This window comes from Centroberyx gerrardi, chromosome 8 (genome assembly GCF_048128805.1).
Source record: "Centroberyx gerrardi isolate f3 chromosome 8, fCenGer3.hap1.cur.20231027, whole genome shotgun sequence".
Classification (NCBI taxonomy): Eukaryota; Metazoa; Chordata; class Actinopteri; order Beryciformes; family Berycidae; genus Centroberyx; species Centroberyx gerrardi.
In genome coordinates, this window is record NC_136004.1 from 20,952,214 (window position 1) to 20,965,732 (window position 13,519).

Sequence of the window (13,519 nt, forward strand, 5' to 3'; positions counted from 1 at the left end):
AGAGCTGGCAGTGCACTACAAAGGTGGTAGGTAGCATATATAGGTAGTAATTGTTTTTAGAATACAGGGAATGTGGGTGTTGTGCAGAATTTCTTCCTGCATTTGATGTATTTGAGGTATAAACTGTATAAAAACAATACATGGCAAGTGTGAACATGATCCCCATAAATGCTGCATTTAACTGGGCCAATCAGTAACAAATATGTCCCCTTAGTTTGATCTGTAATTGTAACGCCCCCGATGGGTCAATCAGTGTATAACATGCTGGAACGCAGTGGTGAGATGCATCATCCCCCCCAAAATTTTGTCAAAATCTGACCAGTGGTGTCAGAAATATTAGATATGAAGGATGGACGGATGAACGAATCAATGACCCATCCACAGATCTCCCCCCAGTTTCACTGTAGGGGACAATGAAGCAAAAAAAGATAAATCCCCAATGATAGGCTTAGAGCTTGAGCCCAAGCTACAAGTAGGCAAGCTCCCATCACATACGCACACACACACACACACACACACACACACATACACACCCACTCACCCATTTCTTCTATTTCCCTCCTGCCCTAAAGCATTCAATACAGAATTCATATCATTGGACAACAGCTGTTCAGGCCCTGGAGCTCCTGTGTATCATCAACTTTTCTAAATCATACACTAGCAGGAGTAACTGTTTTTCTTTTGACTCCGCTCTCTGGCCCACATTGAATCACGCATGGCTCTTTGGTGGTAATACATGAAGAGAGTATTAATCAAATTCACGGCACCAATGTCAAGGCCTGTTTCACACAATGATTTATCTCTCACCTCGGCCCGCCGAAACGAGATGCCAAACAAATCCAATAACCACTCTTCTGTGTTTCTGCCCCCTCAGATGGCCTGCGCACTGCACTGTAGTTAAATTGAGTCAATATGACCCTCCATGTACAGTGAAATTGAACAAAGCTTATTGTCATTGTATGAGCCGTCTGTTCTCTCCAGCTGTGTAATGTGGATTATGTGAAGGCCGGGCATCGTGTCTGGGCTTCGGCTTTGGTCAGTTCGACCGGGCTCCACAGGGCTTCAAAGCGTCCTGCATCGCTCTTCCATGCTGAGGTTTAAGGTTCCATACTGCTGAAATCCTGACATGAATTCAATACTCATACAACATTTCACTGATGTAACTCATTCAGCAGTGATTAGTGTTGCCACAGCAGATATGATATAAGCAGCAGATAGGAAAGAAAATGATTTGTTGGAAGGGAGAAACCTCAAGCAGGCCATGTCATCAAGTTCACTCCCTCATTTGCATGCTGTAAACAGAAATACACTGCGCAAATGAACTCTGGGAGCTACAGTTAGCCAAGCTACTCAGGCCTGCTTTTATACTGCTGAGGCTGACGCTTCAAGTCAATAGGCTCTCAATGATATCATCTGGCTTCGGTCCCTGAGGTTAGATGACTTATATCCATTTCTTCCCCTAAATAATACTCGTTCCCTGAATTATAATACTCTTATTGATTTCCCCTTATTTCACCCGCCACACAGCAATATTAATTTGCCCGATTTATTTATCTCAAAAGGGACAAAAGAGGCAAATATTTGGTATCACTTTAATAGAGTAACATAGAGTGCTAATTCAGCTTTACAGTGCATGAATGTGAGAATCCATTTGTAATATGTAAGGCTTTATGATCTACTGATGCATGACAGAAGAGACAACCCTCTCAGTTCCAATGTATTGTATTTCCAAAGGTTTATTCAGTGGATAAAAAACAGTTTGATGACACAGTGTAATGACCATGGATAATATCCATTTACGGATGGTAAAGTGCGCTTAGATATTATTTCTCCCAAAACACCATTAAAGCAGTTTAGTTTTAGGGCTGTCTGTGATCTTACTGTCTCGACAGTATTGATCAGACTTACATCACTAGACTGGCTTTATTAGATGGCTTTGATTTTTCTATTACAGACATCATGTTAATATTGCCAAATCAATGAACATGAATACAGCGATTCTGGGAACGTGGGTACAAGACAGTAAAAAATAAAAGGGAGAGAATGGTGTGTGTGTGTGTGTGTGTGTGTGTGTGTGTGTGTGAGGCCATTCACAATAGGGTGTCTGGGTCTGTCTCCCTTTGTGTGCATGAACAGAAATGTTGAATGATGAGTTAGGTCACCTGGGGATGTTTCATAGTCAATGCCGAAAAAAAAAAAGAAAAACTTTATTTTTTTCAGGAATCTCCCTGGATCTCACCACAGTGGTATGGCACACATCACACACACCAGCATTTCAGATAAATGGCCTACTGTGAATTTTTATTAGGGGACATTAAAAAAGCCAGAATCGCAGTTCATCTTGGAAGCCAGAGCAACCATGGAAACTCTCAATGAAGTGTTTAAACACATGTTCTGGGCTGAGCCGGGCAGAACTGACTGCGTGGGGTATAATCACAAACAGTCGAGTCTTAAAAGAGCCCTAATCCTGAAAGGATTACAGAGAAATAATCAGTTTATGTGCGCCATTACCAAATGCATGCAGAAAGAAATAAAGTCGCATAAAGTGTGTTTTTTTTCCTGCTTTATTTTGGGCCTAACAGCCTATAAGCATTTTAATCTCTTCCTCCAGATAATGGTGTTTTCAGTTCATTTATTTCTATCTTGGCCACTTAGAGAAATGTAACCCTTTAGTCTTTGAATAATGCCCATTAAGTATGCTACATTTCCAACGAAACAAGCGGAGAGAGTGCCTGTCCTGGCTTCACTGATGTAGATTGATGGCCCGACTAAACTAAACAGACCTGAGACACACAGAGACAGAAGGGAATACAGTGGAGTAGTCTTTGAAGAATAGTGAAAATCAAATACTAAATTGTCAAACACTGGCCCAAAGTGCCTACATTCAGTATAGGAGATGGGAAATCCTCATTATACAGTCAATAAGCCTTCAGATATAATGAAAATAATGCTATTCTTTCTCTCAGTTTTCAAGTCCTAAGATGCTTACGCTTGTTCCAGTGCATGGCGATGTAAGTATGGGAAGATGTCACTGGCTGTTTACATGCATGGCTATACTGGCCTACAGGTCTTATTGGAGTTAAGCTGTTTACATGCAGCTTTGATACCCTGTGACTGAGTATCCCTGTTTCCATGAATAAACCAGTTAATCGACTATTCCTGTCCACATATAGGACGGTCCACCAGCAAAAAAGTATGAAAAGGTCCGGCCCCTAGCTATCTCCTCCCTCTTTGACTGAGCAAAAGTCAGTTACTTCTAATAGATGGGGTAGAAATGATGATCGCATCGTAAGCTGTGCGATCTTCCTGCTAGCCGGCATGTTCTTCATCTGCGAGTCTGAGTTTGCGCAGATGGCAAAAACCGAAATTGAAAGGAGTAAGATGTTTGCATGCAACAGTAACCCGTTTAATATCAGAGTAAGCCGGGCGTCTTAACCGGCTCAGAGTACCAGTTCACGCAGGTTATTCTAACCGAGTTGTGACGTTTAAATGCGTCAACCCACAGCCAGCCTACTGGAGTTGTTGGGTTGAGAACAGAATTCTCTGCGCATGTAAACAAAGCCACTGATAGGCTGGGAAAGTACCTGTTGATCCCGAGCAGCAGACCTCGTGATTAAGGTCATCCATCCAAACAGCAATTCCAGAAACACGCTATAAAAGTCCAGATCCAACATTCCAACGGAAGCTGTTTGAGGTTCATTTAAACCCTCTCACTAAAACTACAAAAAAGAAAGAGAAGAAAAACACCCCAAAACCAGCCTTTCTTGGCAAGCAGCTCTTACAGTGAAGAAACAAGCAAGGTTCAAATAGATTGAGAAAAACACACACACACGCGCACACGCTCGCCCACACACACCTATACACACAAACACACACACACACACACACACACACACACACACTGTTTCCCACAGCAGAGAGCCACCGACACTTCATCATCTTAGATTAGCAGGGTGGTCAAACATGGTGGAAACTTTCTCTGGAGTATGTCTGACTTGAAACCAGTCTGTGTGCCCATGTGTTCGTGTGTGTGTGTGTGTGTGTGTGTGTGTGTGTGTGTGCGTGTCTGCGTGTGTGTGTTCTAGCTAGCCCCAATCTTCTATGTCATTCAGTAGGAAAGTGATGTGTCTATATGTGGATAATAAGCTCCTTTGGGGGAGAACTCTCTCCCACTGTAGACCGCAAACTAGTCTTTTACTTCAGATGATACAGTTCATCCAGGGAGCATTTTTTTCCTCCTCCTGATTCTCCCCCCTGATCTCAATTATATTCTTTTTGTATTGTTTTGGGACTTTATATGTGTTCCCTCTGTTGCCATGGCAGTAATGTGGGTCTTATTAGAGGACTTCTGCTCATACGATAGAATCTACTTCCCATGTCATTGTGAAAGCTTTCAGAGCCTGTATCATGCTTTAATCCAAGCATTACAGAGCCCTCCCCCCCACACTGAAAACCTAGGCCTTGCTATAAAAGCACATAGAGGCTCCTTCTGCTTTAAAATGTCTTTGATTTGCCTCTAATTCCTCCTCGCTTGAACCACTTCAACTGCTTTCAGGCTGTTTCTCTCAGAGCTTTGCTAAGTGCCACTAATTGAGGTGTATAGAGTTTTTTCATGAGGGGTACCACTCAAGCCCCCACCCTACCCTCCAACGCCCAGCCCACACAAACACACACACACACCCACACACACACACACACACACACACACACACACACACGCACACACACACTCATGCATTCACATTCGAACACTCACTCTCTCTTTTAGACATTTTGTCCCTTTATTCTCTTTAATTGTTTTGAACTTCCCTTCGTTCTCCTGTGGCCCCACTTTTCACAATGCCAGCAGCATCTCAAGGTCACAGAGCAATGCTTTTGTTGTGGATTCACTCCTGCTGTTGTTGTGCTGACTCTTTCCCTTTGCCTAGGGTGTGAATGTCTCCTTTCAAATCAAATCCAATCGAACCCAAACAAATGCATCGTGTAAAATATCACAATAGGGAGTTTTTCATTTCTCAGAGATTCAGCAGACGGGTCAATATTATGCGTTATGTTGTATTTCCAGCTCCACGTCGTTCACCGGTGCATCCCTCGTTCTGCTAAACCAAAAGGCAATATGGGTGGAATTGCATTGACATCACTCTAGAATCTGTGGGTGTTCTCTTTCCATTCTCTGAAGGAGGCCACAGAATCCCTGGTTCAGAACAAGATTGTGTTTTCTGGCTTTTCTGGGACATTCACCTGGTGGTGCGCTCAGGGCCATATAGTCACACATCGGTATTGCCTCTGTCACACTCTCTTTTATAGGGTCTGGAAGAATGAGATGGGATTTTACAATCACATCACCGTGCTGAATACATCACCACAAAATGAGAGCACGGCCAAGCAGGGGAAAAGATAGTTTTCGTCGCTGCTTTTTTCTTTTTTTATCGCAGTAGATGCTCTCTTTTATGAGTTGTGACTTCTTGTTTTTGCTCGTCTCCAAAGCTGTATTATCTTTGGTAGCAGTCCATACCGTATGGATTTTTCCCCCAAAAAACTTTTTCTATTTGTTATTGAGATAGTGTGTCTTCAGCTGATCAATGAAAATATGCCAATAGAACTTATTGACAATACATCTACTGTATGGTTGGTATGAGACAGTAATCAAGGATCCTGTGCCCTCGGATATACAATCCCTATCCCATGGGTGGAAAATCATTAATTATGCTGTAGGTTAACAGATAACAACACATACATTACTCTGTGCACAAGGGCACACCCACCCACCCTCCCACTCCCACACCCACACCCACACATCCCCCCCCCACACACACACACACTTCAATCACAGAAAAAGTCAGTGATTCACATCCTCATCTCTGATGGTCCAAATTAATCAAACGACTCGGAGAAGTTATCACTACTGCAGTTGCACATGATTGATCACAGGATTTTTTCCCCCTCTTATCAGTCTTCCTGTGCCAGACTTTGTCAAAATCTCAAAATTTATCATGCATGGCCGTATTTCTCCATTTGCACATACAGCAGAGAGCAGCGTACACCACAACCATTAGGCGTTATACATTTGTCAGTGGTACAAAGGCTGCCGACCCCAGTGTTAATTGATGTGGTTGGCTGGACTAGCTCGCATGATCACTTTTCATTATTCCTCCCCAGCTAGATCTGTAACAGATTAGAAATAGATTAATTCCATTCATCATACATCTATGAGGCGCAGTGCAAAATAAATCACTAGCTGTATGTGGTGGGTTAGCACTGGCGTGGTGGAGCTGCACCTCTCTCTCACTTGGCCTACATAAACATTGATTAACACACCCAATCTCTGAATGCAGGAAACATATTTTACTGCTTGCTGTTATGTGGCATGCATGCAGCCTTTTATAGCTAGTGGGGCAGAATTTGAGAGAACTTTAATGATTATTACTTGATGATACTGTGTCTTCTCTGCGGATGGGGACTCGCTATTAACTTGCTTTATGTAAGTTTATTTTATATTAATATTCTGCAATGTGTCGTTGCAGACAACCTTGAAAACAATACGATGGATTGACACCCTTCTTGTAATACAGTAGCCTATACACACAGGCACAGAAGCATTATCACAGAAGACTAACAACACCCTATCAGTCTAACACAATTAGAGTCTTGTGTTTGTTTGTTATTATGTCTCGACCCCCACACCCCTCTCTTCTCCCCACCAACCTCAACAGCGGTGTTTTGGCACTGTCTCTGTCCACAGCTGCACTTCCCTGAGCCAGGCTAGCAGACTAACAGGGAGCAGAGCTGGTTTGCACATCATTAGCTCAATGATCACTTATTCCCTGTCATGCCAACTATAACACGACACATGGTGGTCTGCTAATTTTGCTCTGTTTCTACCCAGAGGTTAAAAAAACATAATAATTGAAGAGCTTTGCACTCATAAATCAAATAAATATCTTCATGCATAAATACATTTGAATATGTGCTGTATCTAGATAGATAGATAGATAGATAGATAGATAGATGGATAGATAGATGTCTTTGTTGATTTGGACAGTGCCACACTATTAGAAACAAACATAATAGTTGCTTCAATACACTGACATGGGTTCAAATGGCTTGTATTTTGCATGGCGATTCATTCTGATTCTGATCTCTTTCACACAATTCTGCTCCATCCAAATGGATTTACAAGGAAAACAGAAGGTTTTGTTGATTTGCCTATGCGAAAACAAATTACAGGGGTTTTCATAGCTGTAATTCTCTGCGCTCTGTGGGAGAGGACTAAGAGCTGTATTTCCTCACTGTGCGTTTCCTTGTATCTAGTTACAGACCTTTAAATTGTGCACTTAAAATGTCTCCTGCAACTAGCACCCTGTTTCCATTATTTTGAACCCTGAGCCGTATGCATGTGTGCAACAGGGCACAAGGTGAGGCCATCCTACCGCTGCACACCGTGTGTGTAGTTGAAAAGAGGGCCCATTAGGTTTAATGAATACCATATTTCAGCAATTAGACTTCCCTCTGCGTAGTGCGTGTGCGCCTGTGTGTGTGTGTGTTTATGTGTGTGTGTGTAGGAAGTGGGGAAAGTATGTCATGAGATGCAATCATCCTTGAGAATGTTCCTCAACATGTAAAATCTATTTAAAGTTGTAGAACAGAGAAAATCAGCCATTTTCACACAAACTTTAGCAGGGGGTGGGGGGGGGGGTGCACCTTCTTACAGTATGTGCCTCCCTTTCACTTTCTTCTTTGTTGTGTAATTTGTGAGTAAGTGCTCATTAGATAATGCGGTCCAGCGGTTTAGGGTTAGTGTAATTGGCTGTTAGGCCATCCGCCCCTCCCCCTCCTCCTCTTCTAACCATTAATTGAATCACTGCTCTAGTGTAAGCCTATACCAACCTTAATGGTTAAAGTAATTGTGTCAGTGTGCTCTCCCACAGACATTACCCATATTCTGTCCTCATACTGAAATTCCACCTTGAGATAAATACAGTTAGTCAAGGCCATTGAACTCAAGCAAACACTTGTGGCTAATGGGAAATTATTCAACTAATTACCACTGAGGTCACTGAGAAAATTATAATGGGAAAGTTTCTTGGAAAAAAAACAACTTGATAATCATATTATTTTGCTGCTTAAAAGAAACTCTTCGATCAGTTTGAGTGTCTTCTCTCAACTTGCAGTGAACATCATTATATCAGACTTGACTCTTACAGGAAGCCATGCAATTTAATTTGCAGTTTTTAGGCAGGGCTTTGAAAACATAAATTGGCTTTGTTTATAGTTGAAGTACTGTGCACCAGTTGAATGAGTTTGGGCTCTGTGTATAAGCTGCGGTGCTTCGTAGCATTCATCCCCACGTGTTTAACCCAGGGCCCCTCCTCAGTTTGCCCTGCCGTCCTTCATATCGTCACAGACCACTGGCGAGGAACTAAATAATAACATTTCACAGTTTCACTATGGGACGCCATCTAAGGCCTGTAGCGCTGTCACATGATATCACTCTCGCCGAGTAGAAGGCCGTTGTGTGCCTGTTGAGGGTGTGTGTGTGTGTGTGTGTGTGTGTCTGCATTGGAGCCTGTGCATGTGAATTTGCGTTCTTGTGTGCTTGAATGCCACAGAGAACGATATTAAGATGACTGAGAGGCTATAACCTTCATCAGGTCTGTAAAGGTAAAACATGTGTTTCCAGGGGAAGCTATCGTTCCACTCAGATTTACAGGGGGAAATGACATATCCCCTTTCTGACAAGGAGTGTTAAAAAGCGAAACAGGGATAGACGCCGAGACAAAAACATACCTCTGGGGTATAACAGCTAGAATCGTAAACCTGACTCTGGAGGATGGAGACAGGCATCCAGAGCCATAACACCGAGCCTAGTAAAATAGAGGGAGGCTGGAATTTAAATAACATGATATAACACAGTCATACTTTTACACCTCAAGCCAATAACACTTCAAAATCATGTTGAAAGAAAACCAACTTCTTTTATCAAAAACTGAAATGCCCTTGGCACACTAGCAGTTTGGGTGGCAACTATTTGGGATCCTTCCAAGGCAAAACGGTCTGAATTATTTTAAATTTGTCCTGCATCACCATTAGCTCTTCTGTTTATTGTATAGTAAAATGCGCAAAATACTCATTACCAGTATACTGGCAGTGAATTTCACATAGAGTTACAACATTTGTCTAACTGGTCCTTGGCTGCTCTACTGTTTACTCCACTGTTGCACCAGAGCAGCGTTACAGTACATTGTTCATTGTTCCTAAAACAATATAGCTGTTCACTGGCAAAACACAACGGTTATTTGGTTAGAAAACATCCTGCTTAACTCTTGTCCAGTCTGTCAAGACAGGCAAGCATGATCCCATACAGTCTGACTGCTCACCCTCTGAATTATTGTCCCTAATCCACGCTTACCGTTCTAGAGTCAGCCAGGCATAAACATTTTTCCTGTCAGAGTATTTCCTTCCCCCAAACCAGTCAGTAGTCATTTTACAGTGCCTGAAAGATTGAGACCTTTGTTGTGTTCAGTCTGGGCCGAATTACATGTCTGTCTGAAATGGCTGCTGAGTGCCAGTGAAGGATGCCTTTCAACAGACAGGGGGATTTCCAGCAGCTCGAGGTGGAATAGACCCTGACAGGGGAGGCAGAGGGGAGAGAGAAGGGAGAGAAAAAGAGAGGGAGAGGGGAGCGTGGCCTGGAGTGGCCCAGTCCCTCAATGACCATGGGGAATCTGGGCCGGGCCGTGGCTCAGAACCCATCCATCATGACCAGAGGCAGGGAAGCGATTGGTTTCCTTTCACAGTGCTCTAACGTTACATCATCTGGCACATCACAGCAACACCAGCAATGACTGTCTTTGAATTTATAAGCAGATATTTGAGCAGACAAAATCGATTATCACATGCTGACAGGCAGACACAGAGGTATTGATCATTGCAAATTTTCCTTTTTAATGTGGGATGACCTACTGCGTCCAAAAACAACTGAACAGATTCAGGCTAAGTGTTTTCTAATGATGTGACCGAGACATTTGGGGAAACATACAGAGCATGTTGGTCAGACTGAAGCTACCCATCATGTCCAAAACCAAACCACAGCAGTTTGAACCAGAGTTTTGGCTGCAAGCTGGGAAAGAGGCTAAGACAAGTTCACATTGTTCCAATCCAATAGATTATTAACTAGATGACACTCAGTAGAGCACATACATCCGCCAACGCTATGCAAATGTCAAGATATGCCAATTCCACATGTCGTATTTTCATTAAAAGTTAATAATTTCTTCCTTGCCATATTACCAACTTGTTTCACATCAGGAGATGCACACATTTTCATGACTGGACCTGAAATGGGGCATGAGATCTGCCTGTTCAAATTCGAGCCACTTTTAAGCACTTTTTGCATTTTAGCCAATTATCACAAGACCACATGGCCAATCAGCACTTTATTTGTTCAGTGGCCATTAGTGCTGTCCTGCTACCACTGGACCAAGTTTTATGTTATCAAGTTATGTCTAAACTGGAAATGAGCTCTCCAGTGCCTCCATGTTGTTTGATTGAGACAATCATGGAGGGTTTGCCTCTTTTTATGTCTGCTGATAGCCACACAACGTTTGATGGTGTTACAGCAATCTGTTTAGAAGTTATATTCCTTTTAGCGATAAGCCACGCCTACCGCCACACCCCCTTTGGCCAATTGGTATGAAAAGTTCATCAGTTCTTCCTTGCATCATGATCAAACTTTCCACAAAGTTTCATGCAAATCCATTCGTACATTTTTGAGAGATCTTGCTAACAGACAAACAGACGGAATAAGGCAAAAACAAAACCCTGTCCAACTCCGCTGGCGGAGATAAAAACAAACATCCTACAATGAAAACCATTGAAAATTGACTATTTAGAGTATTGTTGTGTAGCCAACATATTGTAGTCATATTGTTTACATTTTGTTTACGTGTGTGTGTGTGTGTGTGTGTGTGTGTGTGTGTGTGTGTATGTGCTTGAGTGTGTGTAGGTGTGTGTCTGTGTGTCTCTGTGTTTGTGTGTCTATGTACATATACACATAGGCTTAAGACAATAGCTACTTCATAATGTGGATATGGTTATCAAATGCGATCCATATTGTTTGATGCCATTAGTCTAGCTGTTTTTGTAAAAATCTATTTTGAAAATGTATTGTATATTTTGTTAACCTCTTTCTCATTTTATGATGGATATGAATTCTTAGAAGCCTAAATTGCCAGTATATTGTTTTATTTTCAAATAGTGCATATGCAGTGAGGAGTATAGATTTGAATCTGGTCATTTTTCTCTTCTGTCTCATGATTTATTACACTGAAAAGCTGTATGCTACTGTATTTCTCTGCAGCATTCAAATGAGCATCACACTATGCAAAGAAATGAAATTTCCTTTTTTCCCCTTCTCCTTCTCATATTTTTCCATAAATTGTCAGGGAGATCTGGATGCAAACCAGCTCCAAGGCCTGGAAATGAGTGTATTTTTACTGGCTCAGACGCTGTCCAGCAGATATTAGCCATGTAGAAAATGTGCTGAATATTACAGGCCCCACTACCCGGGGCCAAGAAAGACAGTTGGTGCAAACCCCAGACTGCCGTGCGGCTGCTATCTCTCAAAATGTCATAGCGTTGGTCGCTAAGTCTGCTCTGCTCTGCTGTGGCTCTGGGTTGGAGCAGGCAGGCGGGCTGACTGGCTGGCTGGCTGGCTGTCCAGCTCGCTGAGTCATAGTGGTAATTAAATGTGACTGGGGACTGTGGGGTCAACTCTGATCCCCAGCCCAGACTAAAGGAAGGGTTTAGGCCCAGCCTCATTAGAGAGGGGCTGAGCGCTCCGCCAGAGATGCACACCGCTGCTGCTTCCATTTGCACCTTTTTAAAAACCCCAGGCTAGCTGAGACACTGTCCCAGTTTCCTGTTTAAATAGTGAAACAATGGCTATTGTTTCAGCAGTGTCAGTGTGATGTGTGTGTGTGTGTGTGTGTGTGTAGATACCTCATTCAGAAATATGTAATTCCAGATATTAAATAACAAGATTTGAGTAAGCCTGCCACAAACAATTGAAGTCTCCAAGAAGAAATGACTACAGAGTCAAGATATTTATGAACTCATAAATGGGATTATTTTGAAGTAATCCATTTCCATGAAGACTAAAAGGGAGCCACGCGTTTATCATTAGACTTGCAAGCTGTTAGCTCCACATTCTTCACATACTGTGTAAATGAGCCCTAAAATGTGCTTGACTGGTATTCTTACCATTACATGTAGCGTCCAATGATCTGCAGCGGTCATGTGGGACTCTGGCTAATGACCCAGTGGGGAGAACACAATGAAATGCAATTTGTAGCATCTCATTACGCCTCTCATTCATTATTATTGCGCTGCTAATTCATACTTTATGGCAATTTCTTGCTCTGTTTTCAGATGAGGAGACATTAAAGACATGGTCCAGTGTTGTTGACAAGGTCTGTCTAACCACTGGCTTCAACCGCAGCAGCGATCAAGTGGTAGAGGGGAGGAATCCCTTGTGAGGGAGGAGTGGAATAATATAACTCATATGAACAGCCACATTAAAATCATCGAGCTTGGTCTTGTAAGGTCATGTATGAGGACATTGTAACTCCTTAACTCGTCCCCTAGTAATCCAAGACGGAGGGAAAGAAATAACATTAAGTACTTTTGGCGAAGTGCGCTGTGCTGAAATTCTAACATCTCGTCTCTCTCCACTCCCCTGTGATTGGTCTGTGAACGCTTTAAAACTCTGGAGATTATGGCAGGTTCAAAGTTCGGTTTTCCCACCCTGCCAAAGAAAGTAGACGTCAGGCCAAGAAGTGTGTGGAGAAATCCAAATCCCACACTCCGGTTCTTGATTCGCTAACTGTATGTGATAGATGTTACGTCCCGTATAGAAAATCTTGTAATATCAACAGTGATTATTTTGGTTTCTGCTAAAATACAATATAGGATTTCCTCAGTAATGGTAACAGTAGTAGAGTGCTGCTCCCCTAATCACCGACCCTTCATGTGACTCTCACACCACTATGAGGGTGAGAGAGAGAGAGAGAGAGAGAGAGAGAGAGAGAGAGAGAGAGAGAGAGAGAGAGAGACTTACAGAAAACCACTGCCTGTTGTTCTGTTTTTGGGTGGGGTTTTTTTTCAATTCAGTATGAGATATGGTTATATCTCTCAGTGTTTATGTCCAAGCTGTAAATGCTAAGTGATACTGGCCAAAATCTTGGCAGGCAGCTACAATAGATGGGCCAAGTCATCCGGCAGCAGCAGTAACTACATGTGAATGTGTCGATGGGCCAGATAAAACACATATAAGCGCCGCCATTAGATGCTCTTCACCAGCCCAGGCATTTTGATTTAGCACTGTAACCTTTTATTTTCTTCTTGCTGAATGCCTCGGTCACAGCGATGGATATGCTATTTCTTAAAACAAATCCAATGACACTCTTGATTGTCTCAAATGTCACTTGAACACAGAATTTATTCGATTTCTTTGTAGAAT